Below are 13,582 nucleotides of genomic sequence, written 5' to 3'. Positions count from 1 at the left end.
TAGCAGCTGTGAAAGAGTTCCACCAGTTTAATACTTGGTGATTCCACAGTAAAACAGTCCTGCTGCAGCCCTCTTAGCTCTCGTTTCAAATGTGTTAGCGGGTATTGATGTTTTGGGGGTTATTTTGATCCCCAATAACATTGTTTAGTGTGGAGATCTTGAACTTTTCTGACCAGGAATGTCCGTTTAAAATGATGGAGTTCTAATCAGCTCACCCCATCTTTGCTGTGTGCTGATGACTTCTGCATCAGATTTTTATGTATTTATTATTTTATTTTATTGAACCTTGTCCACGGTCAACAACCCTTTGAGAGTTGTTGGCACTGAAATTTCATCAACACAAAAGCATCAATGCAATTTTGAACTCCAACAAATTCAAAACTGTTTTTTTTCTTCCTTTTTATTAGTTTGGTTCAACCATCAAGATAATATTCACAGCATCACTGGCAGCAATAAAAAAAGTTTTTTCAGGCCAGTTTTTGTGGCTGAAAAAAAGCGCACACAACACTAAAATGCACAATGACCCCGTGAAGCTACAGCCAGGAAAGCTTAACTAAAAAAACAAACCATGTTTACACAGTCATCTATAAAAAAGAGTTTTTAAGAGCAAAAGGGAAGGAACATTACACCATCATTACAATACTGGCCCATGTTCACAGCCCAGCCCGGTGTTCCGTAAGTACACTGAAATGTCATCCTATCATTATGGGCTGCATACATCCTCTCTCGTCCGCTGTTGTGCTTGAAATCGATGTTACGTCTTCTCATGTCAGCAGCAGTCACAACACAGGGTTCTGCCAAGTGAAAAGAACATTAACAAAGTTGCTGATGCTTATAGTATTCAACTGTCAATTATATTATAATTATTATAGTGGATATGTTGAGCAACTTACACCTATAAGCTTCAGTGTTTAAGCTTATTGTCACTTACTGAGACATCTCATAGATCCGTCCCATATGCCATTATGGCAGGTTCTATAGGGAGATCCTTCCAAGACATAGAGGTTCTGACAGGCATACGCCACCCTGGCACCGTGTTGGTACTCATACTGAAGAATTTCCCTGAGGTCCCCATTCTCAAGACCTGGTGGTCTGCCACATTTAAGAGGACCTGGAAAATGAGGAAAATGTCAAGATCCTTTGGAATATTTGCAGGACTTTACTAAAGAACATAAATTTGCATTTTAAACCACAAATTTCCCCCCGAAGGAGCAGGATTGAGTTACCTGAGTTATTGAGTTATTCGATATAGAACACATTTGCTCATCGCTCTTACCATTCTGGGATAAAGAAATATGCAAACTTCCCCACACATGGAGCAAAAGAAGGATCAGCCTCATCTTCCAAAAGTTGCTGTGAGTCGAACTCGGGCTAAATGTGTCTCGCAGTCTCCTTCGTGTCTACAGGATTTGTGTATTTATCCTCACGTTCTGCCCAGTGAAGATTATGCAAGAGTGCCTGAACTCAACGTGATGCAACCACAGTGTAGACATAAACACGTCCATGCACGGCGACAATCCATGAGACTTCCTGTTGTGGGAAATGACTGCAGAAATGACACTGAGGTCCAACATTCTGGTGCTGTTCTGGTCTGATTCTGCCAAACACATCAAATCTTTGAAATCGAACTTTGCCATCAGGAGTTTCCTGTTTTTGTTGTTTTTAGCTGGTGATTAAACATGTTCTCTCCTGTTCTGATTGCCACATTCGATCGGTCGGACTGGGGTATTTGTCACAGAACAAATTCCATGGCAAACATTTGGTGAAGCAATCGAGATGAGGTTCACCTGGGGAACAAAACCCTTTATTTGTACGTCCAGTAAGCAATGTCTCATCTCAGACCTCGTCTCTTCTGGAGTACATGTCAGTCGTGTGTGTGTCTCATTTGCTGACGCATGTGTAACCAGAATCACACACCGTCTTTATCCTTTAGACTTACCAGTACAAACTTAGAGTAAAAACATCAAAGTCTACAACCTTTGTTCGGCCAATGCGAAAAACAAACACAACAAAGTCTGTCAAAGACGCATTTGTCCCTTCTGCCCTCAATCCAATCCTGCATGAGTAATCTCACAATCAGACCCTTTGCTGATCATCTTTGAAATGATTCCACTCCTCGATTGTGTCCACCTGTGGTAAATCCAATGAATATAGCAGAATTTGTAAAGACACAGGTGTCTATTTAAGGTCTCCCAGCTGACCAAACCTTCGACGGCTCCAAAAACACAAGCAGCCTGGGCAATACAGGACTTCGAGGGGCAACTCTGTGAATGTGGATCAGTTGGAGTCCTGACTTGAACCCAGGCAAACGTCTCTAGAGACCTAAAAATGGTTCTACCCAGCCTGAAAGAGCTGAAGAGAATCTGAGAGAAGATCCGAACATCCTCCAATCCAGATAAAGTGAAAGCTGCTTCAACGAGCTCATGACTTTAGACTTGATTTGCAGCAAAGCGGCAAAAAAAATCCACTTCTGTTTTTATCCCTATATGTTTATCTAACAACATATCAAAAATAATATTTTGAAACCAGCTGTGCTCTGTATCTCTGAGAGCCTCCTGTGGAACTTCAGATTGGTGGTTGGTGCTTGTCACTGGTTCTGCCCATGAGTGCTCACTGGTATCTGACTGGTTTGGTCTTGTCACATATGATGAAACATGGCTTGGTACCATCCACATGATCCCAAACATTCCACTAAAATCTATCATTAACTCTTTAAAATCATCCAGGTTTTGTTTAAAATCTCCATAAACATGAAATTTCTAATAGTGGGATGAGTAGGTTTTGTTTCAATTAACATTAAATGAACACATCTGTTCAATTGCACAAACCCACTTTAACGATGAGAAGGTGTGGAATTAATGAGGGCAGCAGGTGTTTCAGGGTTGGACAGTTTGGTAATTAGCTGGTGGATCAGTGAACCTCACCTCAGTAGAAACACAGCTGCAGTCACTCTTCTCTGATATGTTCCAATTATGCATCTACAATTTGTAAAATTCCATAATTTAACTTTATTTGAACACATAAATAACTCATTTTACCAGCAGAGGTTACGTTGTTTGCCTCTCCCCCTCCCCCGCACGTCCTCATTCACAAACCAGAAACAACTTTTAAGTTTTCCTTTATTTACTTGGACAATGCTAAGATGACACATTGAATTCAGCCGTATGGATGTGCATCACTTGTGTAAGGTGATTGTAAATGCCGTTTTCTTTCTTTGCGTTCTGCCCGAAACAACTATTGTGAAACCAAAAAATATTTAGAAACTTGAAAGAACGCCTTTAAATGTCGTTGTTTTCTACCGACTGTCAGCAGCATCATGGTGTGTTTTGAGCCCTGTGGGGAAAAAGAAAATGCTTGTTTTCAGAATCACGTGTACTTAAAAAGAGAGAAAACCCAGAGAAAATGAATAAATGTAATGTGACATCAAGAAAAGGTTCTTTTCCCTCGATATTGAAAAGACGTCCCTTATGGATTTTAGGACATTTTTAAGAGCTTACCATCACATTCCACTGTCATGTCCCACTTCCCATTAACACTTGTTGCATTTAAATGTTCTGAATTTTGTGAGCATTGGTACTGTAAGACCTCCCCGTCTACGAATCTGTCTTTATGCACCTTGAAGGTGATCGTGTGGTCTTTGGGCTGCCGGCCAAGTTACGCCGGATTGTGTTAAAAGTGCCCACAAAATAAGTTTTCTGCTTTCATTAGAAAGTGTCACAGCTGTCAGTTGACCGATAACCCAAAGAAGATGTCGAAACCTTGAAATTAAGCCCAGGGTCGCAGCAGATCTCACCCATCCCTAGTAAATACTGTTGCAGTCAATCAAGGACCAGGCAACATTAATACTGTTAATAACATTAATTTTGACAGAAGCCATGTTTGTATTGGCTATGTTTGTCTGAACAGATGGTTGTTGCCTTGAGTATCGGTGGTTGGTATTGACAGCCATTAGGAATACTGATACTTGGAAATACCTGTTATTAGAACTCACCCATCCCTGGTAAATACTGTTGCAGTCAATCAAGGACCAGGCAACATTAATACTGTGGAGGACAAGCTTTTCAAAAACTTTTTTTTTCTTTTGCTTGGATCTCCTTAACAACCAGATTGCTCACTCTCAAATTTGCCATTCACCATAATTTGGCATTTGGATAATTTGGACAGCTGACCCCACACTAAGAGATCAGCCAGCAGAAGTAGCACATATTTGATTTTCATGCCTATGAAAGATTGATTCTTTTAGAGCCACAAGATTCCTTTTACCATGTAAAACTTTACATTTAGGGAGGGTTAGAGCTTGATGCTGAGAGCATTTTTCTGAACTCTAAAAGTGCTAGTTCCTGCATGAAATGGAAGTAAACAGAATGTTGACAATCCCTTGACATAGTGGTTTGGGTTTCCATCCTTCTCTGGTGCATTTAGCCAAGTTGGAGCCATCAGAGCTTTTGTAGTCTGCGATACAACTATATTGTACAGTATCTCCCAGTACGATTCGCTCGCCCCACCACACCTCCCAACTTCAGACATGATATTCTCATTAATTTCTGCATACAACCTCTGGAACTGCAAATTTTTGACTTCAGTATTGAGAGACCTACCAGCTCTTTTAAACAGACAATATTTGTAATTTTAAAACCAAAGAAGAGCTCTTTGTATTACAGTTTTGCAGGACTGCAGAATGGAACTTAAAAAAACTAAAAATTACAGTTTAGTGGCTAATATTCTTTTGCACATAGTTTTTTTTTTTTTAAATCTAAAACATTCCAAATTTGAAGGTTCAGCACCGAACGTCTCCTAAAGCATATAAATAAGCAGGCCTGCTCAGTGTTTACTTACTCATACAAGTCTGAGTCCCCTTCCACCCTCCTTTCCCACAGGTTAGGGTAAAGCGACCCAAACGCATTGTGAGGGTCTGCTGGGAACATTTGGCAGATGCTCCTGTCAAAAGGAGCTTCAACTCACACCTTCGGGAGAGCTTTGACCATGTCCCGGGGGAGGCGGGGGACATTGAGTCCGAGTGGACCATATTCCGTGCCGCCATTGTTGAGGCGGCTGACCGGTACTGTGGCTGCAAGGTGGTTGGTGCCTGTCGTGGCGGCAATGCCCGAACCCGTTGGGATGCCGTCAGGCTGAAGAAGGAGTCGTATCGGGCCTTACTGGCCTGTGGTACTCCTGAGGCAGCAGATAGGTATCGGCAGGCCAAGCGGAGTGCAGCTACGGTGGTTGCCGAGGCAAAGACCCGGGCATGGGAAGAGTTCGGTGAGGCCATTAGGAATAACTTCCGGACAATGCTAAGATGACACATTGAATTCAGCCGTATGGATGTGCATCACTTGTGTAAGGTGATTGTAAATGCCGTTTTCTTTCTTTGCGTTCTGCCCGAAATAACTATTGTGAAACCAAAAAATATTTAGAAACTTGAAAGAACGCCTTTAAATGTCGTTGTTTTCTACCGACTGTCAGCAGCATCATGGTGTGTTTTGAGCCCTGTGGGGAAAAAGAAAATGTTTGTTTTCAGAATCACGTGTACTTAAAAAGAGAGAAAACCCAGAGAAAATGAATAAATGTAATGTGACATCAAGAAAAGGTTCTTTTCCCTCGATATTGAAAAGACGTCCCTTATGGATTTTAGGACATTTTTAAGAGCTTACCATCACATTCCACGGTCATGTCCCACTTCCCATTAACACTTGTTGCATTTAAATGTTCTGAATTTTGTGAGCATTGGTACTGTAAGACCTCCCCCCCGTCTACGAATCTGTCTTTATGCACCTTGAAGGTGATCGTGTGGTCTTTGGGCTGCCGGCCAAGTTACGCCGGATTGTGTTAAAAGTGCCCACAAAATAAGTTTTCTGCTTTCATTAGAAAGTGTCACAGCTGTCAGTTGACCGATAACCCAAAGAAGATGTCGAAACCTTGAAATTAAGCCCAGGGTCGCAGCAGATCTCACCCATCCCTAGTAAATACTGTTGCAGTCAATCAAGGACCAGGCAACATTAATACTGTTAATAACATTAATTTTGACAGAAGCCATGTTTGTATTGGCTATGTTTGTCTGAACAGATGGTTGTTGCCTTGAGTATCGGTGGTTGGTATTGACAGCCATTAGGAATACTGATACTTGGAAATACCTGTTATTAGAACTCACCCATCCCTGGTAAATACTGTTGCAGTCAATCAAGGACCAGGCAACATTAATACTGTGGAGGACAAGCTTTTCAAAAACTTTTTTTTTCTTTTGCTTGGATCTCCTTAACAACCAGATTGCTCACTCTCAAATTTGCCATTCACCATAATTTGGCATTTGGATAATTTGGACAGCTGACCCCACACTAAGAGATCAGCCAGCAGAAGTAGCACATATTTGATTTTCATGCCTATGAAAGATTGATTCTTTTAGAGCCACAAGATTCCTTTTACCATGTAAAACTTTACATTTAGGGAGGGTTAGAGCTTGATGCTGAGAGCATTTTTCTGAACTCTAAAAGTGCTAGTTCCTGCATGAAATGGAAGTAAACAGAATGTTGACAATCCCTTGACATAGTGGTTTGGGTTTCCATCCTTCTCTGGTGCATTTAGCCAAGTTGGAGCCATCAGAGCTTTTGTAGTCTGCGATACAACTATATTGTACAGTATCTCCCAGTACGATTCGCTCGCCCCACCACACCTCCCAACTTCAGACATGATATTCTCATTAATTTCTGCATACAACCTCTGGAACTGCAAATTTTTGACTTCAGTATTGAGAGACCTACCAGCTCTTTTAAACAGACAATATTTGTAATTTTAAAACCAAAGAAGAGCTCTTTGTATTACAGTGTTGCAGGACTGCAGAATGGAACTTAAAAAAACTAAAAATTACAGTTTAGTGGCTAATATTCTTTTGCACATAGTTTTTTTTTTTTAAATCTAAAACATTCCAAATTTGAAGGTTCAGCACCGAACGTCTCCTAAAGCATATAAATAAGCAGGCCTGCTCAGAGTTTACTTACTCATACAAGTCTGAGTCCCCTTCCACCCTCCTTTCCCACAGGTTAGGGTAAAGCGACCCAAACGCATTGTGAGGGTCTGCTGGGAACATTTGGCAGATGCTCCTGTCAAAAGGAGCTTCAACTCACACCTTCGGGAGAGCTTTGACCATGTCCCGGGGGAGGCGGGGGACATTGAGTCCGAGTGGACCATATTCCGTGCCGCCATTGTTGAGGCGGCTGACCGGTACTGTGGCTGCAAGGTGGTTGGTGCCTGTCGTGGCGGCAATGCCCGAACCTGTTGGGATGCCGTCAGGCTGAAGAAGGAGTCGTATCGGGCCTTACTGGCCTGTGGTACTCCTGAGGCAGCAGATAGGTATCGGCAGGCCAAGCGGAGTGCAGCTACGGTGGTTGCCGAGGCAAAGACCCGGGCATGGGAAGAGTTCGGTGAGGCCATTAGGAATAACTTCCGGACGGCTTCGAAAAGGTTCTGGACCACCATCCGGCGTCTGAGGAAGGGGAAGCAGTGCACTGTCAACACTGTGTATAGTGGCGATGGTGTGCTGCTGACCTCAATTCGGGATGTTGTGGATCGGTGGAAGGAATACTTCGAGGACCTCCTTAATCCCACCAACACACCTTCCAGTGAGGAAGCAGAGCCTGGGGACCTGGGGAAAGGGTCTCGTATCTCTGGGGCTGAAGTTGCCGAGGTAGTCAAAAAACTCCTCAGTGGCAAGGCCCCGGGGGTGGATGAGATCTGCCCGGAGTTCCTTAAGGCTCTGGATGTTGTAGGGCTGTTGTGGTTGACCCGACTCTGCAACATTGCGTGGACATCGGGGGCGGTGCCGCTAGATTGGCAGACTGGGGTGGTAGTCCCTCTTTTTAAGAAGGGGGACCGGAGAGTGTGTTCCAACTATAGGGGGATCACACTCCTCAGCCTCCCTGGTAAGGTCTATTCAGGGGTACTGGAGAGGAGGGTCAGCTGGATAGTTGAACCTCGGATTCAGAAGCAGCAATGTGGTTTTCGTCCTGGGTGTGGAACACTGGACCAGCTCTACACCCTCAGCTGGGTCTTCGAAGGTGCATGGAAGTTTGCCCAACCAGTCCACATGTGTTTTGCGGACTTGGAGAAGGCATTCAACTGTGTCTCTCGGGGAGTCCTGTGGCCCCCTGATATGGGCCGTCTGCTCCATGTACGGTCGGTGTCAGAGTTTGGTCCGCATTGCTGGCAGTAAGTCAAACTCGTTTCCGGTGAGGGCTGGTCTCCACCAGGGCTGCCCTTTGTCACCGATTCTGTTCATAACTTTTATGGACAGAATTTCTAGGTGCAGTCATAGTGTTGAGGGGGTCCGGCTTGGTGACCTCAGGATTGGTCTGTGCTCTTTGCAGATGATGTGGTCCTGTTGGCGTCATTGGCCTGTGACCTCCAACAATCACCGGATTGGTTCGCCGCCACATGTGAAGCGGCTGGGATGAGAATCAGCACCTCCAAATCCAAGGCCATGGTTCTCAACCGGAAAAAGGTGGAGTGCCTTGTCCGGGTCAAGGAGGAGATCCTGCCCCAAGGGGAGGAGTTCAAGTACCTCGGGGTCTTGTTCACGAGTGAGGGAAGAATGGAGCAGGACATCAACAGGCGGACCGGTGCGGCGTCCGCAGTAATGTGGACTCTGCACCGGTCTGTTGTGGTGAAGAGAGAGCTGAGGCAAAAGGCAAAGCTCTCGATTTACCGGTCGATCTTCGTTCCTACCCTCATCTATGGTCATGAGCTTTGGGTAATAACCGAAAGAACAAGATCACGGGTACAAGCGGCCGAAATGAGCTTCCTCCGTAGGGTGGCTGGGCTCTCCCTTAGAGATAGGGTGAGAAGCTCGGAGTAGAGTCGCTGCTCCTCCGCGTTGAGAGGAGCCAGATGAGGTGGCTTGGGCATCTAGTTAGGACGTCCCCTGGTGAGGTGTTCAGGGCATGTCCCTCCGGTAGGAGGCCCCCGGGAAGACCCAGGTCACGTTGAAGAGACTATGTCTCTAGACTGGTCTGGGAACGCCTGGGGATCCCCCCGGACGAGCTGGAAGAAGTAGCTGGACCTTCATAACCTTTGTTGCAGACATAATCAACCTGCTCATTGCCAGCAGAAGAGATACATCAGCACTGAATTACCTGTACACATGGATGTTCCGGTCCAGCCATTTGCTGTACACGTACGAAACGGGGATCCAGTGAAGCCTTCCATGCACTTATAATTGACCCTCTGATTTTCATCCCAGCCGTTTCACATGCGGCGGCGAAACGATCCAGTGATCGTTGGAGGTCACAGGGTGATGACGCCAACAGGACCACATCGTCTGCAAAGAGTAGAGACCAATCCTGAGGTCACCAAACCGGACCCTCTCAACACCATGACTGCACCTAGAAATTCTGTCCATAAGTCACGAACAGAATCGGTGACAAAGGGCAGCCCTGGCAACCCTCACCAGAAACGATGATTACTGTAATTTGCATTATTCTTTTAATATTGATTACGGTAGCTCAAATAGTCTTGACACCCAAATGTCATTAGCATCTCTAAAGCCAAATAAAGCTCCAAATACTTACATTAGCTCTGATACCGCAAACTGGACCTTTGCCCCGGTGTAAACTGTCCACTCAGACTTTCGCTTCCTTTCTCAGCTATTTGTCATCAGAGCTCAATTCCTCTTCTGCAACATGAAATTCTGACAAAGTTGACAGATCCTTTTAAATCTGTGCATCTAATGTTCAACGTCTGCTTTGATGTTTCGAGACAAAATGCAGAAAGTAAAATAGTTTTCCTGCTTTTGCAGCTTCAGCAGTTTCTCTTTAACTTTCCCTCTTCCCTTTTCTCTCAATAGTACCACAAGACCATCGAGGCCGTGTACTCGGTGGAAAACTCGGTGGAAATTCTGCTGGATCTGCTGCAGAGGTACCGAGAGAAGGCCTGCGATAAGGTCGCCGAAAAGGGTGGCAGCATCTTCACCAAGGCCTGCTTCCTCCTCGCTCTGCTCCTGCAAGAGCGGCACCGTGCTGCGGTCTGTACTGTGCACACGCTGGTGAAACACATTCCAGTTCCTTTGCCAATTCAAGAACGTCTCTTCACGCAAGCTTTGCCTTCCGTTTCAGGAGGTCATGAACCTGCCCAAGGTTCTGGAGAGGATCCGCAGCATTTACCGCCTCACCGCACGCAAACATAAGAAAGATGCAGAGCGAACTTTTGTCAAGCAAAAGATGAATGCGTCGATCAGTGGGAGCTTCTTTGTCCAAGCGACGCCCCGTAGATCCCGTCTGCTACCAAAGTACGTCTGTGTTTGTGAATGAGCGGCTCTGTGTACGACGCAGGTGTGACCCTACCAACTGCTGACTGACGTCCTGTCTGTGTTCCAGGTTTGCACCAGACTGGGTTCTGAGAAAGGACAAGTTGAAGGATATTGTGGACCCTCTGAGGGCCATTCAAATGGTGGCACACACACTCTCCGTTGAGCTGTAGGCAAAGCTCATCTTTCATGGTTGCTTTTTTTCTTTTTTAAGCATCAGAAAATATTTTATGTAATGCTTCAAGGTTCTTTTTCATGTAAAATATTAACATGTCTTCATGTGTAATATTAAAAGGAATGTGTTTCATAAACATGAACAAGTAGGGTTATTTATTTTAGTTTCTTTTTTTTTTTAACTGTGTGGAACAGGCAGAATCCAAACTCACACACACACACACTCAAACTCCTGGAAACGCATCACTGAATGAATCTTTTAATGGCAGCGAGGCAGAACCAACACGCCATCCTTGCAGTACTGATGCATGTCTGCACGTTTCCCAGACAGCTGTAAAAGTGTCTTAAAGGAAAAACTGAAGGTGATGTTATATTTCCTCATCGCGTCAGTGCTGATGTGCACGGCTCCACAACGGGACGAGGAGAGTTTGTTATATTTCCACGTATTAACATCCGATTGTTAACTTTCCATTAAACGTTTCCATGCGGACGCTCGATAGAAACAAATAACAGGACGTCTTCTAATAACACTAAACATAAACTTACTGAGGCATCTGATGTTGTCGGTCCATTGGTGCAGGTTCTGTGTGGACCTCCCACCCTGCTGATGAAGGGCTGCAAGCGTATTCCACTCTCACTGTTCATGCTGTTCACATCTCTGTGATGCAGAGAAGTCAGAGACTGACAACGCGCAGGCTGCACCAACAATACCTGAAGTCATTTTGACTACAGAAGCCAGCGTTGGAGTGCTGCAGGACATGTGCTGCAGCTGAAGTAAATGTCCACATCTGAATAAATGGAGGCTTTCCCGTTAACCTCAATGTTCTCCTGTTGTGAGTATTAGCCATAAATTGGCTCCAGGACCCAGTTGGAGGAGGAGTCAGACCACCAGCTGTTGGCTACAAGACCCAAGTCTCAATGCAGATTACTGAACAAGGTGCTGCTACAATATTGAGCTAAACTCAAATGCATTTCTCAACATTCTTACCACTCGGTGTCAAAGCAGCATCCATGTTGAACCACAGGATCGGGCCAGCAACAAGGGAGAATCTCATAGTGATGATGCAGAGAATTCTGAAGCTTTGCTGGACGAGTGATCCCACCAGGAGCATCGCTCAGCCTGCAGGACTGGCAACATTTTTGCCAAAATAGCAGCTGTGAAAGAGTTTCACCAGTTTAATACTTGGCGATTCCACAGTAAAACAGTCCTGCTGCAGCCCTCTTAGCTCTCGTTTCAAATGTGTTAGCGTAGGGGTGGGCAAACATTTTGATTCGTGGGCCACAATGGTTTCTAACATTTGACAAAGGGGCCGGACCAGGAGCAGATGGATGGATGGAGTGCTTTGGTAACCTCACCTCATTGGAGAAAAAATACACATCTTGGGATATGGAGAAAACATGTGCTTTAATTTCAAATGAAAATGAAGAGAAGCATTACAACAAAATATCTGACTTTGGAATGAGTCTTAAAACACTTAAAATCCAATGAATAAAATGTGCCTTTTTAAAAAAAATTAATAACCATTTCTATTTTAAAGCACTGAAAGTTCTGTTATCCTTCAGGATATCACCATCACTCTCCTCCTGACTGTCTTTTTTCTAGTGGGAAAACACCAGAATTGCAGTGAAAATTTAAGTTTAAGTTTAAGTTTATTCATTTAATTTTTCAAGTTTGGCGGGCCGGATTAAAACGTTTAATGGGCCGCGTGTGGCCCCCGGGCCTTAGTTTGCCCATGCCTGTGTTAGCGGGTATTGATGTTTTGGGGGTTATTTTGATCCCCAATAACATTGTTTAGTGTGGAGATCTTGAACCTTTCTGACCAGGAATGTCAGTTTAAAATGATGGAGTTATAATCAGCTCACCCCATCTTTGCTGTATGCTGATGACTTCTGCATCAGATTTTTATGTATTTATTATTTTATTGAACCTTGTCCACGGTCAACAACACTTTGAGAGTTGTTGGCACTGAAATTTCATCAACACAAAAGCATCAATGCAATTTTGAACTCCAACAAATTCAAAACTTTTTTTTTCTTCCTTTTTATTAGTTCGGTGCTGCCATCAGGATAATATTCACAGCATCACTGACAGCAACAACAACAAAAAAAAAAATGATTTTTCAGGCCAGTTTTTGTGGCAGAAAAAAAGCGCACACAACACAAAAATGCACAATGACCCCGTGAAGCTACAGCCAGGAAAGCTTAACTAAAAAAACAAACCATGTTTACACAGTCATCTATAAAAAAGAGTTTTTAAGAGCAAAAGGGAAGGAACATTACACCATCATTACAATACTGGCCCATGTTCACAGCCCAGCCCGGTGTTCCGTAAGTACACTGAAATGTAATCCTATCATTATGGGCTGCATACATCCTCTCTCGTCCGCTGTTGTGCTTGAAATCGATGTTACGTCTTCTCATGTCAGCAGCAGTCACAACACAGGGTTCTGCCAGGTAAAAATAACATTAGACAAAGTTGCTGATGCTTATAGTATTCAACTGTCAATTATATTATAATTATTATAGTGGATATGTTGAGCAACTTACACCTATAAGCTTCAGTGTTTAAGCTTATTGTCACTTACTGAGACATCTCATAGATCCGACCCATTTGCCATTATGGCAGGTTCTATAGGGAGATCCTTCCAAGACATAGAGGTTCTGACAGGCATACGCCACCCTGGCACCGTGTTGGTACTCATACTGAAGAATTTCCCTGAGGTCCCCATTCTCAAGACCTGGCGGTCTGCCACATTTAAGAGGACCTGGAAAATGAGGAAAATGTCAAGATCCTTTGGAATATTTGCAGGACTTTACCAAAGAACATAAAATTTGCATTTTAAACCACAAATTTCCCCCCGTAGGAGCAGGATTGAGTTACCTCTGCATGTTGGGAAGGGTTGACTCCACTGTCCATTGCCCAAACATTCCACTTCTGAAGTCCCATGAATAAATGCTGCGGGATCCTTACACCTAAACTTCACTATCTGACCTTTCAGTACTTGATTGTACTGTGTGTGACCGGAGATGATGTCAACGCTCCACGGTACGTCTGTAATTCTGCAGTTCTCTGTGTTGGAGGAGAATATCAGCATCATCAGACGTTCATTAGAAAAA

The 13,582-nt window shown here is 44.1% G+C and overlaps 2 long non-coding RNA genes across 3 annotated transcripts; one reads left to right on the top strand and one right to left on the bottom strand.

The window, feature by feature from the left end:
• Window positions 1-382: 382 nt before the first annotated feature.
• Window positions 383-4,904, bottom strand: LOC130528518 (uncharacterized). 2 transcript variants are annotated; one of them, XR_008951315.1, is made up of 4 exons: window positions 3,498-4,904; window positions 1,277-3,333; window positions 932-1,111; window positions 383-794 (listed from the first exon to the last, which is right to left on the bottom strand). It is a non-coding gene; the product is annotated as an uncharacterized LOC130528518 (long non-coding RNA). The 2 variants fall into 2 exon arrangements; XR_008951316.1 differs by having other exon boundaries at window positions 4,837-4,904.
• A 4,702-nt stretch (window positions 4,905-9,606) lies between these two features.
• On the top strand, window positions 9,607-10,611 carry LOC130528519 (uncharacterized). The gene is made up of 3 exons (XR_008951317.1): window positions 9,607-10,009; window positions 10,101-10,273; window positions 10,362-10,611. It is a non-coding gene; the product is annotated as an uncharacterized LOC130528519 (long non-coding RNA).
• Window positions 10,612-13,582: the final 2,971 nt, after the last annotated feature.

The sequence above is a fragment of the Takifugu flavidus genome, chromosome 7 (genome assembly GCF_003711565.1).
Source record: "Takifugu flavidus isolate HTHZ2018 chromosome 7, ASM371156v2, whole genome shotgun sequence".
In the NCBI taxonomy this organism is placed as follows: Eukaryota; Metazoa; Chordata; class Actinopteri; order Tetraodontiformes; family Tetraodontidae; genus Takifugu; species Takifugu flavidus.
Note: the sequence above shows the minus strand (reverse complement) of the source record. Positions and strands in the feature narration are given on the sequence as shown.